This window comes from Cyanistes caeruleus, chromosome Z (genome assembly GCF_971803275.1).
Source record: "Cyanistes caeruleus chromosome Z, bCyaCae1.hap1.1, whole genome shotgun sequence".
Taxonomy (NCBI): domain Eukaryota; kingdom Metazoa; phylum Chordata; class Aves; order Passeriformes; family Paridae; genus Cyanistes; species Cyanistes caeruleus.
The window spans coordinates 59,614,343-59,624,592 of record NC_141732.1 but is presented as its reverse complement, the minus strand read 5'-3'; positions in this window follow the sequence as shown (position 1 = coordinate 59,624,592).

Genomic DNA, 10,250 nt, shown 5'->3' with positions numbered 1-10,250 from the left:
GGCTTCTTCTCATACCTCTGAAGTATGGGTCTTCTGAAGGTCTTCCTCATCAGTGATGACTGAGGCAAAGAAGGCATTCGGTAATTCTGCCTTCTCTGTGTCTTCTGTTACCAGGACACCCACCTGCTTCAGCAATGGCCTAACATTTTTCTCAATCTTTTTGATGCTGCTGTACTTGTAGAAACCCTTGAGTGTTAACACAGCCAGTTGTCAAGAACAAGCAGAGATCTACCCATCCAGGGTTTGTCCTGGGGATATTTTTCTATGTAACTGAACATACAGCACCATGTATTGCTTGTCATACCTGTGGCAAATGAAGTGGTATTTCTCATTTAAGCAGGTATTCCTAGCTGCATCACACCATGCTGGGTCAGAGCCTTGAAGCACACTTCTGTGCAGAGTTGCCTGTGCCTTGGGTCTGGAGAAGAGAGAAATGCTGTGAGAATAGGCAGTCTGCTCTCACTGGTGGTGCTGACACCAAAGTCACCACTTCACATAAGACCAGGCAGTGAGCAGAGCAGGATGTGATGATCACCAGAATGCAGGAATTAAGGGTGAAATGAAGAGAGGCAAAGGAGATTAAGAAATTAAGGAGCAGAAGAGAACTTCAGATGAGTCAAAAGTAGGAAGAGAAAGAGTTCAGATCATTCAGAAAATGCCTATACACTTGTCTTGGTTTGAAAAGACAGGTGTCTGCTAAGGAAGGCAGGAAGGCTCCTTCCCTTGAAATGGAAAATGTAAACCTACCTGGGAGTAGAAATAACAGTTCTTTACTAGTATGTATAAAAAAACCCCAAAAATACAACTTAATAGGACAATTAAAATAAAATACAGTAGTACAAAAAAACACTGACAGTCAGAATACAACCTGACACCTTGTTGGTCAGGATGTTGGTAGCAGTCCGATAAATGGTGGCTGCAGTCCTCCTGGAGTGACAGATATGGTTCTGTTTGAAGCAGTGATCCTGTAGAAAGATGTGGTTTTCCTCTGAAGGTCCACTGGTGATGTAGAACAGTCTGGTCTTCTGAAAATCCAGCAGAGGAAGGCTGCCTGTGGTGTTCCCAGTCTCAGATTAGACCCAGGTAGGAATGCTTGGCTCCTCCCCCTGGGTGGTGCATCTCACAATGGGATGATGTAATTTTTTCAGTCACGAAGTGAGACTCAATGGCCCATTAACAGAAGATATCACCTTGGAGGGAGGATGGGTGTTGAAGAGATAAAGAGCACTGCCCCACTTGGTTTTAACAGCTGGCCCATTAGCAGAAGATATCCCCCTAGAAGTAGGATGGGTCATAGAAAGGTAAAGAACACTGCCACACCTGGCTTTAACAGATGGTAATAGAATACATACTTTTGGTTACATCTTGGATTGCAACCTAAGACAGCACTTTACATTTGTTCACTTTAAGAAACAGCTCAGTAGAAGGAATATGTTTCACATTGTCTTATCTAGGATAAAACAATAAAGAGCAATTGGCTTGTACTGCTAACCAGATGTGCTGATAGGGCCACTGGTACAGGAGCAGGCTGTCAATGGATACTTGCCCCCTTACATGAAAGTTTCAGTGGAAATAAAGCAAGAAATTCATGCAAACAGCAATAGTGGATCAAGAGGACATGAGAAAACCCTGTGATGACGGTCTATGTCTGAAGCAGCCTCCCTTGGCAGTGCTCCTGGTGAATGAAAGCATATTGGTGCCTTTTCAGCCACACAGGACCAGGAGCCATGCTGCAGGCATGCTGACTTTTTGACGAAGACAGCAGGGCTCCAACACATGCATACATGCATATGGGGTGTGCATGCCAAGAAGTGGAAAACAGAACCAGCCCTTCACTTGTCACTGTAGATTTTCTTTGTGTCCTGGCAGAGAGAGATGCCAAATAATATAAGTAAATGTCAAGAGTTCCCTGGCCTCTCCTGACTCATCAGAGTAAGTGCCTTGTGTTGCCTGTCCTGTCTGTCATGACTGAGACCCCACCAAAGATGAAGCCTGGGGGTAGTTGCAATGCAAAGCCATGGGATGCAAGTAACCATGCACAGCCCAGCCTCATTACCAGGCAGGGCAGCTCTCAGAGACTGAAAACACTGTCTCAGGCCAGACCAGCTATTCCACATGAGTGTATTTAGACCAGTATCTTTAGGCCATTCTGCTTTAGCAGTTCCTAGACATTGGAGGGCTTTTGCATGGGACCTCTGGTCCCTGTCACAGCATCCTGATGACCTGGTGCCCTTTGGGAGCCTCTGTGCCAAGCCCAGGCCTCCAAAGAGGACTGTTTGAAGAGACACACCCTGCCAAACCTGCCTTTTAGCCCACTCTCCAGGCAGCATATGCTGGCTGGTGCAGGACTCTTCAGATAGTACAAAGCAGCTGCCTGAGCTGTTTTCACGTAGCATGCAGACAGCACATGACAGGTACAAAAAATCAATACCACTTCAGCCTCCCTTCCCTAGTTTGCTTTCTAGCCCCAGAGGTACTAGCTGTATGGGAAGGTGGCAAAGTTTCTGCATTCTCTCACTTCCTCTTACCATTTGGTCTTGCCTTCATGCCATGTCTCAGCAGATTTTGTGTTTCTATAACTTCCAGCTTCCCATGACAGGTCATCCCAACTTCTACCCATCAGATAATTAAAGGCTCCCTCCATCTTTTTTTGTACCTAGACAAAGTTAGACATAAGAGACCAGATTTAAAACCATTTTCTTATCTAGATGACAGAAATTTAATTGTTCTACTTGGAAAACAGTCTGTTTAATGGCTAATTGTTTTTAACACTTTGCCAATTCAGAGGCAGACTTGCAGGTGCCAATCTTCCTTCTTTTCCTGCAGATGAATAAGGTAGTAAGGCTTTCCACAAGTAAAATGCAGCACATGCCAATTCTGAGAGTGAAACCAAGTTTGTGAGCTGTATATATATCAATTGGTAGTCAATATACAGAAAGCCAAAGATCGAAGAGCAAATAAATATCTTCTATCATATTTAAATTGCAGAAGCAAATTTTGACTTTATCAGTTGTTGCTAGGGGAATTCCTTAGCCAAAAAAAAAAAAAAAAAGCCTGCTTTCACTGTGTTTCTGATCATTTTCAGTAAGACCATAGCTGAAGTGACAGATGACTCAATGCTGGCAACAGTGGTGACATCTGGCCGAAAGGTCTTCAAGTATAACAAAATGGGGAAGACATGTAAACCCAGGTTTTTCCAGTGCTGCTGAGAGAGGTTCAGTAACCTCATTGGTTAGCTCCTATAGGATTCTATTCAGAGCATAAATGTAATCTATAATTATAGGTTTACATTTGCATGTAGATTTATTCTTCAATCTTTTCACTTACTTTTTAATTTAAATTTTAAATGTCATTTCCTCCTGCTAACTCTGCAGGACTCAAACACAATTGCCCTGGGGAGTCAGTTGTTTTCTGTGTCTCTCTCGTCATCCATCAGTGATCTCAAGCACCTTTGAAAATCCTCTGGCAACCTAACTGGTTTTTGAACTAACTTTTGTCTTTCTGATTTCTGTCTCTAGTCAGTTAAGAGCTGATCTAGAGTCAGCACAGCAGCTGGAGTATTTTAGCTTGAGAGAACAATGCATGATGCTGACACCCTGCTCCTATTATCCAGAGCTGCTGAAGCATAGCTCCTTCTCTGCCCAGCAAAGAGCAGTTTCTGCTTCCACAGAAGGGTGCATTCCTGTCATGGTTTGCTCCCCAGCCATAACTGAGGGCTTTGCTAGACTAAAGAGTCTCAGTAATTTTTAAAGTTATTATTATTTCTAAGTCTACGTCTTGTCTTTTCTCAGTAGAACATGACCACATGGGCTGGTTCTGGACTTCTTATTTATCAATTGGCAACTAAACCAGGCCTTCTGAAAACAGCCCATGGCCATTTTGCAAACTGTAGACCTTGCCTGGCCCCATGTTGTTTCAAATGGACAGGCCAGCTATTCTGCAAAGGTCTGCATAGAGCTTGGAGAGCCACTGACCATGGTGACACAACCACAGCTCTGTCTGCATCAGCATGTCTCCTCCCACCATACAAGTCTGTGCATTCAGTCCCTGCCTCCTTCCTTCCCTTGCAAACATTTTTTTCTTGGAAGAGAATGAGAGAATTTAATCCGTAGAAAACTGTCTTCTCAAGATCACTTTTAATTCACATTTCTTAGTGAATGACCTAACACTCTGAAGTATTGCTTTATTAGATTAATGATGATGTGAACAGAAATCCCCATGGTTCTGTGTAAACCTAGCAGAGGAAAGGCTCACAAAAATGTACCACCTATGTGTCATACCTATGCTTGTACATAAAGGACATAGGTGGATGTCCCATGACTCATGAGAAAATAACTTTTTATAAAAGCACTGGTTGCATACCTTGTTAACCATGTTATGGAGGCCACTGGAAATGAGAACTGACAAAGCTGGTAAGTTTAGCTAGGCTATACAATGCTCTGGTTTTAGAGTTTTTATTTTTATTTTTTCTTGAAATAAGTTAAGAGGACTTTATATTTACCTGGCATCCTCCTCCACATAAATCCTCTTGCAGGTGTTCTCTCCCTCAGAGTGACCACCCTTGTTTGTGCTGTTCCACTTCCTGATTTCTTCAGCACCTAGAGCTGCTGTGGGGGTTTTATTAAACCACATGTGAAAAGGAATCCAGTGAAATAAAATCCTGAAAAAAAAGGGGCACAGCTAAAGTCAACCTGAAAAAATGTTTTAAAGCACAGCTGGCAGCTAAAGAAGGATTCTCAGGCCTAACTAATGTTGCAGAGCTTTGACTTTTTTGCATAGGACCTTTAGTCAGTCTACACAGGATTCAACTGACTTCTTACTCAAAGTCAGGCTTTGTTCCTGCCTTTCCACAGACATAAAGTAGCTAGATCTGTTCCTGTGATTTGTTCTACGCTACATGGAACTGAAAAGGTTTCAGAAACCTCATGCCGAGATTCAATTTGACATTTGCAGAGAGGAGGACTGTCTGGGGACTCTGTAGCTTTAATTAACAGCTGCTGAATTTGGGCACCATGGCAGTCTTGAAGCTTCAACTTATTGTAGTGGTGTACTGCTCCTCAAGTCTGCTCAGGTGATGGAAAACTGGTGGAAAACCAGCTAGCTTGTGTAACTGGCGTGGAAATGATACACAGTGCAACTCAAATGTCACAGGACAAGCTGATAAATCAGTCAGCAAGAAGGGGATTGAGCTGGGTAGCTGTTGTGTTCAGATGACTATTTTGGACTGCAGCCAGCTTGTTCCTTGCACAACCATGCTCAGTGCTGCTGCATAACAAATAACCCTTTTGTACTACACTCCTAACCCAGAATTTATTGTACTGGAGATGGAAGACAATTGACACTGAAGTCAGAAATGGGTGAAGCTAAAAGTAGCCAAAATCTAGCTACCTTCAGAGCAGCATTGTGTTTGGAATGGTGGAATTTTTAGGTTTTAAATCATGTTACTTTATAGAGTGAGCTCTTGTGGCCCATGTCCACAGTGTTTATATGAAGATCCAAATAAAAGGAGAAAAATTTATTCATACCTGAACAGACAGGATGAGAAAATATACCTATTTGCAATATACTTATATGAAATAATTTGTCTGAAGATTTTTCAGCTAATGAAAATTGTAGAAAAAATTTGGTTATAAGAAAAATCTGGAGGTCATTTTTCTTAACATCCTGCTTCAAGCAGAAGGTTCAGTTAGTATCAGAACACACAAATAATATCCCCTATTTATCTGGCAGCATTTAATTTCTTAGGAGACAAGAATTTTATGGAGCATTTACATAAATGATCATATCCACTACAAAAAACTCTGGGGGAAGTGTTGAGGAAGATACCTCTGGTACAGTTGGGCTGAAATGCTATAGCTTATCACTTAGGATCAGTGTGCAGAGAAACTGCAAAAGGTCATTAAAAAATGATGTCATTTGTCTCCTCCCTAAACCACTCATCTTCCACCAGTGTGTGCCATCTTACTGTTCATTGTACCTGAAGTGCATCACAAGGCTATCCTTTTCTCTGAAATAAGAGGAAGTTAGCATTTTGTAAAACGGAAATTTTCTAAGAAAAAACTCTGAAAAAAGTTGCTGCTTTGCTCTGACTCCAGACCACGTGGTTTTTTGATAGAACTGAAGAGAAATGGGGAATGAAAAAAATCTTGCCAAAGCTTTCAAATGTAAGCCATTACACATGGTTTTAGTACATCTCAGCTATGAAAGAACATCAAAGGTCTCACTCTGCCCTTCAAAACCAGTTAAAACAGTGCTATTTGTCTCCACAGACTGCTTTCCCCCCACCCCCTTCCACTGATTGTAATGCATTATCTAATTACAGGGTTTGTTTGTGAATTCTTATTTGGCATACAGCCTGTCATTTCAGAGACAACACTTGGTAGCTTTGGCTCGCAGCAAAAATAGAAAACACCCTTTCCCAGTGTGAAAAACTCAGCTCAAACTTGTCAATGGCAGAGTGGCCCAGGTGGCCCAAGCACCATCCCACTGTAAGGGGAAGGTACGTGGGCTTCATGGATTTCACCAAATTATAATTTGAGCAACATAAGGAGGGTGACTTGCTAGCAAAAAAAAAAAAAGTTCCAGAAGCATTTGAAAACCCTCAGGCTTCAATCAAAGAGAGCAAAGCTATATTGAGACATGTGCTCAATAGCCACAGAGTGGGAAGGCTTATCTGAGCACCTTCTGTCAGAAAAGGAAATCTGCTTGGATAATTCCTTAGTAAAGAAAAAAATCTGGCCAGTTATAGGAATGCTGTAAGCACCAATGCTGAAATTGTGTGTTGTCACATTTTCCTTCCCAGCAAACAGAAATATTGGACAGTTTCTTCTGAGTTACTGAGCAGCTAGCCGAAATGGCCAAATGAATGTTCTCTAGATGTGATCATTGATAACACATAACTGGCACTCAAACAAGCCCACGCTCTCCTGTGCTGCGAGGCACGGGCCCCTGTGGGTGCGGAGGGCTGGGCAGCCCCCAGCACTGCTGGCAGCTGAATGCCAAGATTGTGAAAATGGGGGAGGCCTGTCCTGTCTTGCTATCTGGCACAGGGGCCACGGTGGAGATACGAGAAGCTTCGCCTTCCAAGTACAAAATGATTGCTGGCAGAACACAGTGGACGTGCCAAACTTGGAGGAATATATTAAAAAAAGACCCACTGGTGGTTTTCTTTCTTTAACTGGTAGCCACTGAAAAGTTATGCAAACACTTCATCTATGGAATATATAATTTGATATCTGGGAGTTGTGTTTTCTCCCCTGCCTCTGCCTCTGCTCTAAATGGGTCACTCCTACTAAATAAACACAGTTCTCTGGTTTTCTATCAATGAAACACTTCTGGCAGCCACAGACTAGAGCAGAGGGAGCTGCAAAGAAAAGCTGGTGAGGGAGCTTTAAGTCTCACATGAAACATGAAAACAAGCCCAAACCAGAGACAACTATCTGAAACATGCACCCAGGCAAACGTGGTTGGTTTTAATAAAACAACTCCCTGTTCCAAGACAGTGTATTTAAGCAACTGGCCAAAGCAGTGTAGCTACACCAAAATTGTTCCTGGTTGTATCCATTTCTCATAAAAATGGAGATAGTCAAAATCAAAGACTGTTCATGGTGCCAATTGCTGCAAACCATGGGGTCCTGGTCTGTCCTAGTCTAGGGTTTGATATTGCTCTCCTTTTCACCCTCTCCTCTTTTGCTTTCTTTTTCCCCACAACTGCCAACACCCCCCTCTTCACCCAGCCTAAAGAAAAATCTTGTGGGGAAAACTCCTAGGTCATGTCTCAAGAAGTTACTCACGTTTTCCCTCACAACCTGATGAGGTATAAAGGACAAACAAAGAGACCACACTTCCCACAGAAGCCCTTGTAACGCCTGATACAATACTCTGTCTGTGCATCTCCTGAGGAAATGAAACTGTGCTGACTGTGTGCATTATTTTTATTACCCTTTGAGGGGAAAATAAAAGGCCTGATTAAAATAAAATATTAGGTTAAGCTTTTCAACATGTTTTTTCTTTTCTGTATTTCTGTATGAATATTTACCATCTGGTTCAAAAGTTTAACCCTCTCTAAATTAAATTAATCGTAAGTGTAGAAAGTAGTCATGTGGCATCAGATGTCTTATATATATTCTCTAAAATAAAAAGGGAGAATGCACTAAAAAAATGGATGCAGAAATGCTCAGTAAACAAAATAAATATCTGTCATATATAATTTTTGCAGGAATGACCTGCTGTGGGAAGGTAGACCTTTAGATTATTTGAAAAATAAAAGGGAATTTGAAAAAAAAAACACTTTCTCAGCCTGAGAAGAAAGATCAGTGAATAAAGAAATGTGTTAAGACAATGCCACAAAATGCTTTGAATATCTTAGCTGAATACAGATACAAAAATTGGAAGCCATGGAATAATTTTCTGATCTGAGCTGCACCTTACTACATTTTCTACTAGTTGAATTTCTGCTTGCCCATGCACCCACTATTGAGGGCAAATGAAACTATCTTGGTTTAATCATAATGGGTGTCTCTTTGGTCTTTTCATAGGACTTACATTTTTCAAATTACATAACAATCATAATTTTTCCTGTTAATTTCACACTACTATGATTCTAGATCCACGGTCAGGCAGAATTATCTGCCGGACATAAGGAATTTGGACTAAAATCACAATCAGTATTTTTCTATTGATGTTGGATCAGTCGGTCAAGATAACAATACAGATCTCCTTTGAGATTTCGCCTTTGCTTTGGTCCATCTAAGAAGCCCATTGACATTGTTCTAGGTCTAAAAAGCCCATGGCAGCTCCCTTTTGACATGCCTGATGTTAGCACCCACTTCAGTCACCACAGCCTTATCCCTAAACCAGGACTATTTTTGTTCCACTCTTTTGTAAAAATATAGGGGTTACTTGATTCTTCAACAAAGCCTTTTTGACATAATAGATCTGATGTGTGAGACAGGAGCCTTAGGCCCCATGTAACACACCAGTTTGTGCTGTATTTTCCTATTACATCCTAGAAATGGACTTATGCACCTATGGAGGCATCGTATCTAGCCTTTTGGCTTTGATATACTGAGGAATATAAAGTATGTGGTAGCTTTGTGGTTGAATGAAGTTGTGGAAATAAATCCAACCCAACCAGCGCATGGTGACTTTGAATGAAATATTCCCCAAAGTATTCCTGATGCTTCATAGCGTCTGCTGAATCAAAGTGAAATGAGGGAAGGAAGCCATAATTTAAAATACTTACAGGAATAAATATGTTCAGGATCAGACTCTTCCTTTTGAGAATGAATTAGACTTCACATTCCTTCCAGCATTCTTCACTTATTCAGCTATAACCAAGACATCTGGTCAAGGGCTGCAGCATTGGTGATATTCATCCCACAAAGGAAAAGCCATGCATAATTCTATTAGCTATGCTGGAGAAAAATTACTTTCTCAGTGTTCACTGACAATGAATGACTGGGTGATAAACTGCCATGATGAAATTTAATGGTAAAAAAAAAGCTTTTTGCATTATGCATGCAGGGAAAAAAACAGCCCTAGCCTTACATACATATGAATAGACTATAAATGAGCAAATGTCTCTCAATAAGAAACCTAAGAGCATTGAAATCACAGAAGAAAATTCTTCACTCCATACTAAGAAAGTTTAATGTAAGGATCTGTTAAAATGTATAAAAAGCAAAAGAGAAAATGTCACACTACACTATGGAAAAAGAAACATACCTCTTCAAGGAATACTGGATCTAGTATCCATTATCCCTGCTCAGAAAGGAAAACGTTTTTAAAAAGTGTATTGGGGAAGATACAGGAGTACAAAGTATCTTTGGTGTAAAGAGAATTATCATTGACAGGACTCTGGCATGGAAAGCAGTCAATAGTAATGATGTGCTGGGCTTCAAAATCCCTGCCCAACCTGAACTGTGCTCTGGATCCAGTGGGGTGTCTGCCTGTGAGTGGTTTGTGTGCTACACAGGATGATGTGGAAAACTAGGGGTGCTGCGTGCAAGCAGCTGTCATGCCCAGCCAAGATAGCCAAACAGGGAAGAATTCAAACCCTCTCTGGAAAGGCTTGATGTGAGGAGTGAAGCTTGGAGAGGAGAGAGGGAGAGGGAGGGAGAGTTTGCAAATGCACCACCTGGTCTGGGCAAGGGCTAGTAGGCAGCTCCTGGCAGGGTGAACACTCCTGGCAGGTGTGATGCACTCCTGCATCAGACCACTCACAGTGGTGAAAGATGCTTCACTGTGTG